We start from the raw sequence: 12,241 nt of genomic DNA, 5'->3' as shown, positions 1-12,241 counted from the left end.
ACACATTTTAAACATCACTGTGGCTTATAAAACAGCACTGGTGCCGGATAAAAACAGTAACTGGATTCAATGACTTAATTCATTTCTGGAGCCTCTTCAGGTGAGACTAAATGATCGCTTCCTGCCTCTCTTGACCATTCAAAAACAAGTAGCATTTTTTTAAAGTAAAAAATAAATAATGTGAAAACAGAAAACTTGATGTAAAATTATAATCTTTATGATGCTGCCACTTTGACATCTATAGACTTAACTGCTTTATAATTGACTGTGAGACAAAATGGCCAAGGTAGATAGAAATATGCTGCTGAGTGTTCACTGGGGGAAAAGAGAATGAAGGCAACACACATGAGAAAGCAGAACAATGAGTCTAGCTCTCAGGTGCCTCATCTGTGAGACCACCCTGCTCAGCTTGGAGACAGAAATAAAGGTTTTCCTTCATTTTTTCTTTTCCTCTATTTTTCTTTTTTTTTTAAGGGTATTCATCAAGGCGATTGTAATGAGCTGCCTATTGTAAACACTAGCATTGCTAGGTGCCTTCTTCTTATTTACCCTGTGCTTCAAATAGCAACAAGATTAGGTGTTGGATTTAAATTGAAATCTGCAACTTTTAATAACCTTCATACTTTACAGACACATATGTGTGTCCCTGCCTCAACCTCCGCCCATACTGCCCAAGAAGGAGGGAAAAGGAGTTCTGCTGCACCTGGAACCAGAAATGCAAAAAATCAGTTGTGAGGAGAATGGGGCCTTCGCTTCCGTGTGTGCCCACTTGGAAATGACTACGCTTGCAGTTAGTGTGAGAACCTGCAGAACCACAGTGTGAGCGGCTGCATGAGCAAACTGGCCAAAGCACCCTGGCGTTTCTGCTTCCCCACTGCACAATCGGAATGGAAACATTTGCTCTATTGGAAGGCAGTGATAAGGATGGATTTTTAAAGTTTCCATTTTTAAGTGAAAATGAAAGAAAAATGCTCTTCTAGATGTGTTGTGCCTTTGAGCTCCATTTGAAAAAAAAAAAAAAGCGAAAAGAAAAAAAAAAAAAGGCAGAGAAAGCTGCTGTGAAGGTCACCGAGTGAAAGAACTTCCTCGGGGCACAGAATAAATTAAATCCCAAGGAAAAAATAAAATGTGATTTCCGGAGTGTGAGGCACAAACTCCAAATGACAATGATTGACAGCCAAACTATATCCGTGCAATATCCAAGACTGCACGTTCTCATTTACCTCAGTGTAGCCAGCAAGCGCCCATTAAACATCCGTCTGATGCCCAAATTAACCTTCTTGGCAAACTGAAAGAGGCACAAACTATCATAATCAACCTTTCATTATCACAGCAGCCTCTAGTTAAAGGGTCAGAATAATTGTGCCTTCAGAGCCTTGATTGTTTTCAATCAACAGACGGCTGGAGTGACAGCTCGGTGATGGAGGGGTCTGATGAAACCGCACCAGGCCTAATCAGAGCCGATGAAAGGAAGGCATGATTGGTGCAAATGAACAGTCGTGCCTCTCCTTTTCATTTACAATCTGAAATTACTCTTAAATGTGTGGGGGTTTTTCCCTCCCTTATGAGCACCACTGAAAGAATGTTTGACTTATTATGAGTTCTGACAGAGCCGAGTTATAAAACACAGGTAGGGTTATCAGCTGAGGCTTTAAGTGGGTATTGAGCATAATTCTAACAAATTCACTCTTGAAAAGCACAAAATGACTAAAAAGCTTCCAATGACCTAACCTCTCAGTGCTGTTTGATTAACAGACCCATTTATTCCGCTGGCATTCTAAATGATGAGAAGATAAAACCCAGGGCAGACATACAGTATCTGTAACTGTTTTCTCTCAACCCTGCTGCTCCCTTTATTTCAGCACTAGTTCCCCTGCCCCACGTCCTCACTGTTCTCGAAGAACTCCACATTAACAGCTCAAACGAATTTATCCATCAGAGGGCTTGGATCAAAAGGGGTTGTTGTGGGTGAAGACCATGAAGCCATTCGGGGAACCACAAGGGTAAGAAAGGGGCTGGAACCCACCAACTCTAATGCTGATATATCAGAAAGAATATTTGGGAAAAGAAATAAAAAACCTGTAATAGGACAGGCTAAATGTATCATAAAGAGTTTTGGAGAAATTGGAAACAATACCAAGCTGCATTCATACAGCAGCTATTGTCCACAAACTACAGACATGAACATCCTTATAAAATTGAGTGACGAATGGGATATACACTTGGGGTTGCAAAAATAAACTTCTAAGTTCTATTTTCTCCTTTAATCCTGAGATCAACCAGCCAATGAGTATGGTTGGTGAGTATCGCAAAACAAAGGAAATTCTGTCAGCTGCAAAGATTAATAAGCACAAGTATGTGTGTGTATCTGCAAGTGTGGGTATGGTGTAAACCCCACCTGCATGTGTGCAAGGCATAAGGCACGGGGTGGCTGTTGGCTCAGGGTTTAGGGTAGTTTTAACTTCTCTACTCAAAATGCTTACATAAAACTTTAGCCATTTTACTTGCTGGATTGTATGTTGGAATGATGAGATAGAGATGCATAATTAACAAAGTAAAAAAAAATAGCTATTTTTTTCTATACAAAATTTATTACTTCATTGCTGAACCAATGTACCCAGAATGTACAAAATGCCCATAGTTCAAACTACATGTAATACACTTCAAGTAGGATATGTTAACTCTGTCACATGACATTCTGCAGGACCACAAAGTTTCATTTTGATTGTTTTTTAGGAGACAATTTTCAAAGAAAGATGTCTGGCAAATGCTTCAAACACAAGTATTTTCCAAACCCACCCCTGCCTTCTGCCACTTTCCCAAGTGTCCATGATCCTTCCTGCGTGCGCACAGGCAAGCTCTACCAATGACACAGGTGCCATCACCTCCTGGTATCGGCTTTTCAAGGCACAGCCTGCTTCTTTCCAGAAGGTAGTTTATGTACTGGTCACATAGGACTGGCTTCAGGATACTGGCAGCACGTGGGATTTAAAACAGGACTTCCTAGCTGGTTCACAGAGCATGGGGAGGAACAACAGGCCAACCTAGGTAAGTGCCTATTCTAACCCCTAGAATCCAAGAGGTGTAGAATTAACCATTCTAAAGCACTACACGGACCTCTACATGGCCCAAATCTTATACGAGATGAGAAGAACAAGATTCTTCAGAGGACCTGGCAAGCCTGATAAGTCACCTCTTAGTGTGCTTTATTATTTACCCTTTATATTGAACTTCAAAGAGTGAGTATATATACAGAGTGTCCCCCAAAAATGTATACACACTTTAACAGCTGATAGCTCAATTTTGAAAATGAAATGTATTTTAATAAACACTGTCTTTATAAGTATTCAAAAATGTGTGTATACTTTTTTGGGGGACACCCTATATATATTCCCAACAGTGGGCAGAATAAGAAATGGGTTATAGTCCTCAGCAGGTTCAATGCCATTCTCATAGCCAACAAGAGAGATGCCTAAATATTTGCCTCTTAACTAAGCACAGTCTTTTCTGGTGGAGAGTTTCAGTCTTACTTTCAGCTATGAGTAATTTCTTATCGTGATTGGCTGGCTTATAGTCAATTTAGTATAATTAATGCTAAATTACATTGTAATTCACATAGAATTACAAATTAAAAGCTATATTAAAAGCAAACGAATTAATCAAAATTAATTATATTTTGCTCACTTGTTTTAAAGTGTTAAGAAGATCGGTCCTCCTAAAACATTTAAACTTTAGCGCACCGTCCATCACTCCTTCAATTACTGATTTCCTTGTGTGGCCAGAGGAGGTAACGTGAGCATTTCTCTTCAACAAGAGCACACACTAAATAGATCTGGGCAAGTGGGTGGAGGTGGAAGAGGGTACAGGGGGAATAAATGGTGTTGGAAGAAGAAGAAAAAAAGATGTGTGCATTTAGCCTCCAGCTGGCAGGGCTCTTTTTAGCTTCTGTTCTTGTAGCATAAGATCTGTGCCATTTATGGAAACTGACTTATAACACTTCTTATAGACAGGGGAATAATATAAAAAATCTATGATATCTATCCCTACAACCCACTGAGGATTTTTTTCCGGAGATATTTTTCTCCCTGGGTTTGTTGCCTACCAATTGAAATCTGTTTTTATTCCTCCAATGTGCCACTCCAAATAGTGAGGAGGTGTCAGACTAAAGAGTAGAGCCTCACCACCGAGAACCCATTGCTCGGTATTGTGGGCACAAAAGAAACCCATGAAATACCTTTATTTGTGAATGCTTCCCCTGTTTACTATCTAGAATGGCCACCTTTCTCTTCCAGGTGTGTCAAGTCAAGATGTTCTTTATTTTTGCTTGTAGCAGAAGTTCTGGAGACAGGGTTGGGCGAAGCAGGGTGTAAGGGCGGCAGTATTCAACAATAAATGTCAAGGCTTCTCCAGATGTCTCTTTGGAATATGAGTAATTCCAGAGACTCTAGGCCACTCCACAGCCAAGTTTAGATCCCTTCTTTAGAATGCCCAGAACAAGAAATTACTGTGGTCTGCCACGGCCAACTCGCATGAACACATGGCCACTGGGCACTCACCTGGCCTCATAAGGATTCCCTTAGAAATAATCTGGTGATGCAAGATATGGGCCACAGGCTCATTCCTATTGGAAAGAGACTAACGATTTCAATAAATTAATATATTTTTCTCCTGAGGATAAAAAAAGGGGTTTGTACAAGTTCAGTGAACAAAAGCAACCTCATAGGGTGATCGCATCACCAATTCCTAACTGGGCAGGTCATGGGGGGTAACCACATCCAGGCCTATAAAAGGTTTATGCTCACCTTAAGCAAGTCCTGCCCGTTGTTTTTGTGCACCGAGGTTAACACACCTTTGAAATGCCTCTTTTTCAGGCGCCTGAGAGGTGTAACCACCCTCAAGGGAGACCATAAGCTTGTTAACTATCCTGTGCCTTGCTTTCTCCCACCTCCATGTAATCTTCCGTATGTTCCCTCCTTAATCCAATTGTATAAAAGAAACTGAAAAACTGTCATTCTCTGGAGCATTACAGATCTTGCTTCTTGGCATTGTCATCAGTTTGGCTCACATACACTCTTACAAAAATTCTCTAGAGGTTTGGACATTTCTTATGTCAACATTCCCTGCCTCATAAGCCCCAAACTAGGCCATCACATGACTACTGATTTCTGCTGCATAACTTTCGAAATTTTCAATATACTGGGTGTAAAATGAATATATAATGATTAATCATTTCCATTCATCCCATCCAATCTCTAACAACATCTGCAGACTTTCCCACACGGTCTACACAGCACAGCCAAAAATAACGGCACTACAGGTTCTCTTTCACACTGATTTAAATCTCTTGATCGGATTTTAAAGTGATCCTCCTTATGGGCCTTTCTTCCTGCTTTATACTTCATCATCTTGTACCTTAAAGGAATGAAGAGCTGTTCTCTGCCTCGGTCAGAATTCTCTATCCATTCTTCCTCAACAAAACAGCTAAAATGCCAATTTTCTTGGCTCTGATAAAGAAAACCCTCAGCACACTTTCTTGTACTCCTTTTATTGGAATAATTTCTGCAATTTCCCACAAAGCTGCACAACAGGTGGAAACAGAACTAGGTAATTTATTAAGAAATGTATACTGTTGATTCACTCACTCTAGATTAGTGTAACCTCTGACTTATGACAAGATGTATCTGGTACTTTGAGGTTCTGTTTTCTTAGAGACTTGGTGTATTTCAAAAGAATACAGTGAGACCTACATTAAAACTTACACTGTGAAGTGAGTTAATCCCTTCACCTCTGTGAGCTTCAGTTTCCTCGCTTGTTAACATTTGGATAACACTTAACTTATCAACCTTAAAGGCTGATGAGAGACTCAAATGAAATTATGTGAAAAAGTGCTTTAAAAATATAATACTAAGACTGTAAAGAATTATTACTGTTATTATTTTTTTAATGGGGAGGATATTTTCTTTTTAGTCCTCACCCAAAGATATGTTTTTATTGGTTTTAAAGAGAGGGGAAGGGGTGGAAATGGGGGGGGGGGAGAGAGAGAGAGAGAGAGAGAGAGAGATTAGTTGGTTATGCCTCCCATACACACCCTGACCGGGGATCAAACTCTAAACCTAGGTATGTGCCCTGACTGGGAATCGAACCCGCAACCTTTTGGTGTACAGGATGATGTTCCAATCAACTAAGCCACCCTCCCAGGGCATTTCTGTTATTATTATTGATTAACTTCTTTGCCTAGCCTTGGGGTTTCTACTTCATGTATAGCTCATAGTTGGGTTTTTCTTTTTAAATCCCTGATAATCTAGGTAGCAGCAATATTACTGCAGGCCACCAATGCATAAGTAATATTCTCCAGTCATCTTTTTCCTTCTCACAGCAGCAATAACAACGTATCAGTCTGGAAACAACATGAATCACAATGAAAATTAGAAGCAGAGAACATAAATACGTCATATCTCATAAATCACCTTGTTATGCTGTTGTGCTCATTTAAAAAAAAGAAAGAAGAAGAAAAAAAACACTATTAACTCATGGGAATGGCAGCCCATGAATACAAGTCAGGTCTTCTGTAATTTCGGATAATCGCTGTCCCTCACAGCTACTTGACAACGTACAGCTCTGGCACCGAGGAGAGCTGAGGATTAGCTGGAGCACAGTCCCTCGGAAATGAATGTGTCATGTGTCTCACACAGGCACACAGCCCAGGCAAACAACTGCAAGGCCACTGTCAAGCTCCTTGGGGATGAGTCCTCACAGAGGAATTAGCTGCACAGAGATGAGGATGGATGACTAAATATACACTCAAGCGCCAAGCCCTGAAATAGCAGTGTTGCTCAGTGTCCAGCTGGGGGCCCTCAGAGGATAACACGCCCTCCAGCACAGCACTCTTTGGGATGTGAAGAAGCCTCTGTTTATTCTCTCCATTAGTGACTAGTAAAAAGGAAGTGGAGATGTCCTCATCACATTTGTAGAAAATATTGTATGTAGCTGGGAGGAGCTGCCAGAACTTCCAGGAAGAAAATCGAGAAATGGCACATGATTAATTAGTTTAAGGAATAATAAATTTTTTAAAAAAGGAGACATCATGAAGATGCTCAGAAAGTGCCTATATGAAAAACAAACAAAAAAACAACAACAATGGCATGCATATGTGACATTGAATTGAGGAAGAGCAGGAATTTGATGAAAGATGACAATTTTGTTCGGGGATACGTGTTCTCAGGCCATAGTATTTTATTCCATGTCTAGTAACCAAGGTCCAAGTGTTTAAAATGAGAACACTACTGGGAAGTTTTTTATTAAATGATCACCCACAGTCTGATTTCTTTGAGGCTTGAGCTGCACCACATGGACGGACAATGGCTTGCAAAGCTGTTTAAGGCACATACAATGAACAAGAGTGAACAATGAATAAAGTAGTGGCCGGTGTTGAAATGTCCAAACAAAAGCATTTTATTTTCCGATGTATCAGTACTGTCTCAACATGCCCAAAGTTAGCACTGAAATCATTAAACTGTTTGGCACAGGTCAGTCCCCACTGGCAAGGAATCGGGCCTGCTGAGAAAGAGTAACAATGGAAAGCTCCACATCAGACTCCAAAATCTGTGAAAGCAGGACCATGTCAGTCCTTTCCATGACGGCCTGCCCAGAACCAGTCACGTAGAAGTGACTGGGCAGAGTGGGTACTCAATAACCGTCTGACATGAGTGAATGAATGAATGAAGCTCATGTCACAAAGCACAATTAGAATTAGCCACATGACAAAGACATAGAGGCAGGCAGAGGAGGCCATTCATTACTCATTTAATCTGTGGGCACAACACCCAAGAATAGGAATGGTCAAGCCCTTCCTAATTTCTGTTACTGTCACAGGATTATTTGATTTATCTCTGTACCCATCACTCCAAGGTATTTTTGAGTTTCTATCATGAATTCAGAAACTGTGGACCAAAGTGGAAACAGCCTCCAAATTAGAAGAGATAAATTTGATTTTTAAATTTGTTACCTCAGTTTCCCCATTTGTACCATAGGAGAGCAAAGCAATGATAAATGCAGAAGCATTCTCAAAACTGTGACGTGATATTCAAATATAAAGTATTATATTTAATATGATTGTATTGTTGGACATATAGTACTGTTTGAAGTCCTGACTTCTCTCTTGCCAGAGGTGTATTTGGGTTAATTTATCATCTAAGAATAAAATATAAAAACGGAGTACAATACTAGTGTCCTCTATTTTCCATCTGTTATGAAATAGTAGCTTTTTGTTTAGGTTCACCTTCTGGAACTTCTTTTGAGGATCATGATTAAAACAAGCTGTGATATAAGTCATCTTGTGGTATAGATAAAATCCCAGGAAGGACTCCTAAAAAAACACTACTTTTGTGATTGTTGACTTCTCTACACAACATATGACTTACATCTCTACAGATACACAATAAATGTATTATTAACAGTATGACTTATGGACGCAAATTGCCAACAAAAATACAAGAAAAAGATGCAGTTTTAAAAGGCCAAAATCATTTTTTATACCAATGTTCCTAGAATAAATCCAACCTTTTGTAGGAATAATGGGCTGTCTTATTAGCCATTCAATATATTTTAATGTGAAAACTCTACATTATTGTCTTTATTTATTATTTATAGAGTGCAAGGGTAAAACATGGCAGCATTCAATGCAAATACAATACACTCAAAGACCAATGTACACAGGATCAGCCCCAATCCCAAACCAGGTGACTTGGTCCTCTTGCCTTGCCGTACTAAAATGGGATATGACTAAGATAAAGCAACTCTCCCTGCTAAGGTCTGATCATGTTTGATGTCAGTGATGTGACCACTGAAACGTTTGGTCCATTAAATCCAGGCAAAGTTAGGCTCAAAATACAAGGAGGTACCCTCAGTGCAAGATTAAAAAGGAAGAAAAACATTGATACATGGACTGTTCTGATAAATAATAAGTCCTTTTCACTAAGAGTAGAAAAACAGTTAATTAATAATGAAAGGAAACTAAAACTTCTCTACATTCAGAGAGGAAACCATATCTCTCTAAGCCAATAATTAAACATCTTTATAAAGCTTTTTACCCAGGATCTGGCTTCTAATACTGTGCATAGCACATAATAGACACTCATGAAATACTCATTTTTAATATTTCCACACAATATCTTTATCCATTTAAAAAGATGGTTCTTGTTTTTGCTACTTCAGAGAAAAAAATAATAATCCAGGGAGCTGAACCAATGATTTGAAATCATAAGGATCCCTCCCAGATGGGGTGAGGCCCAAGAGAGGGAAATGGAGTTAGCAAACCTGTACCGTGCCTTCTACTGCAGTATGGTTTGGGCCATTTGGTAGCGGCTCAAAAAGTCCTGATGGATAGAGCCACACCTTTGTCCTTTGCTAGCAAACACAAGCACTTACATTGTATTCAGGCTTTTCTATAAACTGTCCTCCCAAGGAAAGCAACCTCCCCCTCATTCTGCTGAGAGAGGAGCTGAGGTAGGAAAAGCTGAGATCCCACTTTCCTCAGAAGAAAACCGAGATTAGCCAGGGCTTCCTATGCAAATGGAAACAGAGCCGATGTGTGGGAGTGGTAGGGGATCGTTTCACTATTTCACTCCAAACTTCATAGCAGGATCCTGGCTCAATAGTCTGAAGCTATATGTTGAATCTATATGAAGAAATGTAACAGGGTCCTACTGAAACAAAGCCCTAAGTTAGGTCTAAACCCCAAAGCAAAATAAAAATGGTGGAGACTCGCCAGGTCACGAATGTGGCACAGGTCAGTCCCCACTGGGGACTTTCTACCCTTTCTTGAGCCCCATAATCAATTGCATCTTCCATCTGGAGCCAGAGAAATTGCTGGCCTTGAAACTGTAAAACCAAATTGTTGAGCTGAACTAAACTGAATTTTTCTACAGAATTTTTTTCAGGGGACTTCTGTGTCCTTATACACCATATACCTGTGTATAGGGTGCAGTATCTCCATTACCTGTGAATACAAAGTGAAGTTAACTAACAGGACAAATAGTTGCAGGTGATGGAAGGGAGGAAAAAAACTGTCTATGGGGGATGAAGAAACCTTCTGTGAGAGAAGAGACTTAAGATAAAGTTTGAAAAGGTCAGATAGAAATAAAAGAACAGATATAAGACATAATCTTGAGGGATTTCACAGGTTTCCAGATCCACAGAATGGCTATTACGGCCTGCAGCACATTTTATCAGGAAAGGGACTGAATAAGGGACAGCAGAAAAAAATGAAGAAGAGTTTGTTCAGTGAGGATAAATTGAAGGTCCTTATGACACGTCTTCAGAGACAGACTGCTTGTAGTCTAGTGAATGAAATTTAGACCTTTCACCAAAATAAAGGGAATGTCCCAGATCATATTGTCAGTAGATTGTGGAAGAGCCACATGTATAAACGTGTGTGTGTGTGGGAGGGGGGGAAAGGGGGTGGGGGGGTGTTTACTGGGCTCTCCCATAAGTTACCAGTTGCACACATTAATCAAAGTGCACTACCCTCCATCCACTTTTATATTACCTGTCTGACTTTGTGCCAATTTCTTTTCTCCTCCCCAACACCGTTAGCCTCACAGTTCTTCTTAAAGACATGGGATGGGGATTTGTCAAAGTCAATGAGCACTTTATTACAGTGAGAACACTCCGTAATGAACAATTCAGCAATTTAATGAGATTCTGTAGATCTGTCTCCAGCCTGTCCATCAAGTTTCACTTCTATAAAGCACCCTGACACTAATCCTCTGGCATACCCAATCTTCACCCTGGGCTGAATATTAGATTCTTCCATGGTATATTGCATTACTAGTATAACCTCAGCAAAAAATGATGAACTTAACTATACTTGAGGCAATATAGCTGGTCTGATTTGATTTTTCTCTATTGGGTTGAGTATGAGGGAATTACTTATATACTAAGATAAAGCAAAAACAGTTTCTTATTGCCTGCTGAATGCCTAAATGGACCATATTTATGTGAGTCTTTTAATTCTTTCTTGAGGACCAGGTATAAAAAAAATGTTGCCTGCAGCCAAAAGCCGTTTTTAAAATTTGGCATTATACTATTAGTGACCTTTAGAGAGGCAACTGTGGTAACTCATAAGTGGATAGTATGGAATTTTTGGACACTCAGACTAGACTTGTGCACACTGCCATATCTATCTCTGGCAGTGCCGTCGACCATGCGACCACAAGAGGCAGAAGCCACAAGGATGGTTGGCTCAGATCTCAATTCAGTTAGAAATAATTAAATGCAGAATTCATTCCAAGTCTTTCTTTTTCCCTTTGGGAAAGGAAAGAAAAAATTGTAGCAATTTCCCACTTGGACTTGCCCCCAAAATTCTGATGATTTGTGTTACCAGGGAGAACAACAGATAATTAAAATTTATACCTAAAGCTCATCGTCCCCAAACACTTTTGACCTCTGCCTGAACAAACACTATGAGAAATACCTAAGAAGCAGAAAAAAAATCTAGAGCTTATTCCTGTGTCCTGATATTTTGTTTTTCAAGGCAGTGTGGAACACTGCATAAATGAGGGCAGGTGTCAGCAGACTTGGACTTGAAGGCTTACTCTGCTCTGTAAACCTGAGCAAGGCACCAAAGCCTCATTTTGCTCATCTGTTAGATGGGGTGATAACAGCCATCTTTCAGGCCTGTTGTGATGATAAGTCAAAAGTTTGAAAAGAACCCAGGTCTGGAAGGCCCTCAGTACACCATAGCTCTTATTACCATCACTGATGGAAGCAACAATGAAGAAAGAAGCTGCTGATTAAAGTAATGCAAAGGAAGAAATAAGGAGAAAGACATCAGAAAAAGTATTAATCTGCAGAGTCAGATACTGGATTTAATTATCAGCCACCTCTCACACTGCTTTGGCTATTGGTTCTCTGAATGCTATTTGGTAATTCACTGCCTTATCAGCTAATGGAAGACTTCATATTTTCCCCAGAATAGTCTGTATATAAGTATTTTTCACATGATCATGACATTTTGAAGGTATGTTGCCCTACAAGTAACAAGATGGCTAGCCTGTGTTTCAGAGAGTGAGACAGACAGTCTTTAGATGCAGGGGGAAGATGGGCTCTGACTGTTTCCCAGACACCAAGCGGATTGTTCAAGGATAGCCACTGGGGATGAGCAGAGAAGGATTTAAATTGAATAATCAACTTGAAAACACAACACATCCTCCTGTCCCCGAGACAAAGGATATTCAAAAAG

The 12,241-nt window shown here is 39.9% G+C and overlaps 1 protein-coding gene across 2 annotated transcripts in view; it reads right to left on the bottom strand.

The window, feature by feature from the left end:
* Positions 1-12,241, bottom strand: part of KLHL32 (kelch like family member 32) — a 197,534-nt gene that overhangs the window by 48,242 nt on the left and 137,051 nt on the right. The gene's annotated exons all lie outside the window — the stretch shown is intronic.

Source organism: Myotis nattereri, assembly GCF_964212035.1.
Source record: "Myotis nattereri genome assembly, chromosome: 6".
Classification (NCBI taxonomy): Eukaryota; Metazoa; Chordata; class Mammalia; order Chiroptera; family Vespertilionidae; genus Myotis; species Myotis nattereri.
Note: the sequence above shows the minus strand (reverse complement) of the source record. Positions and strands in the feature narration are given on the sequence as shown.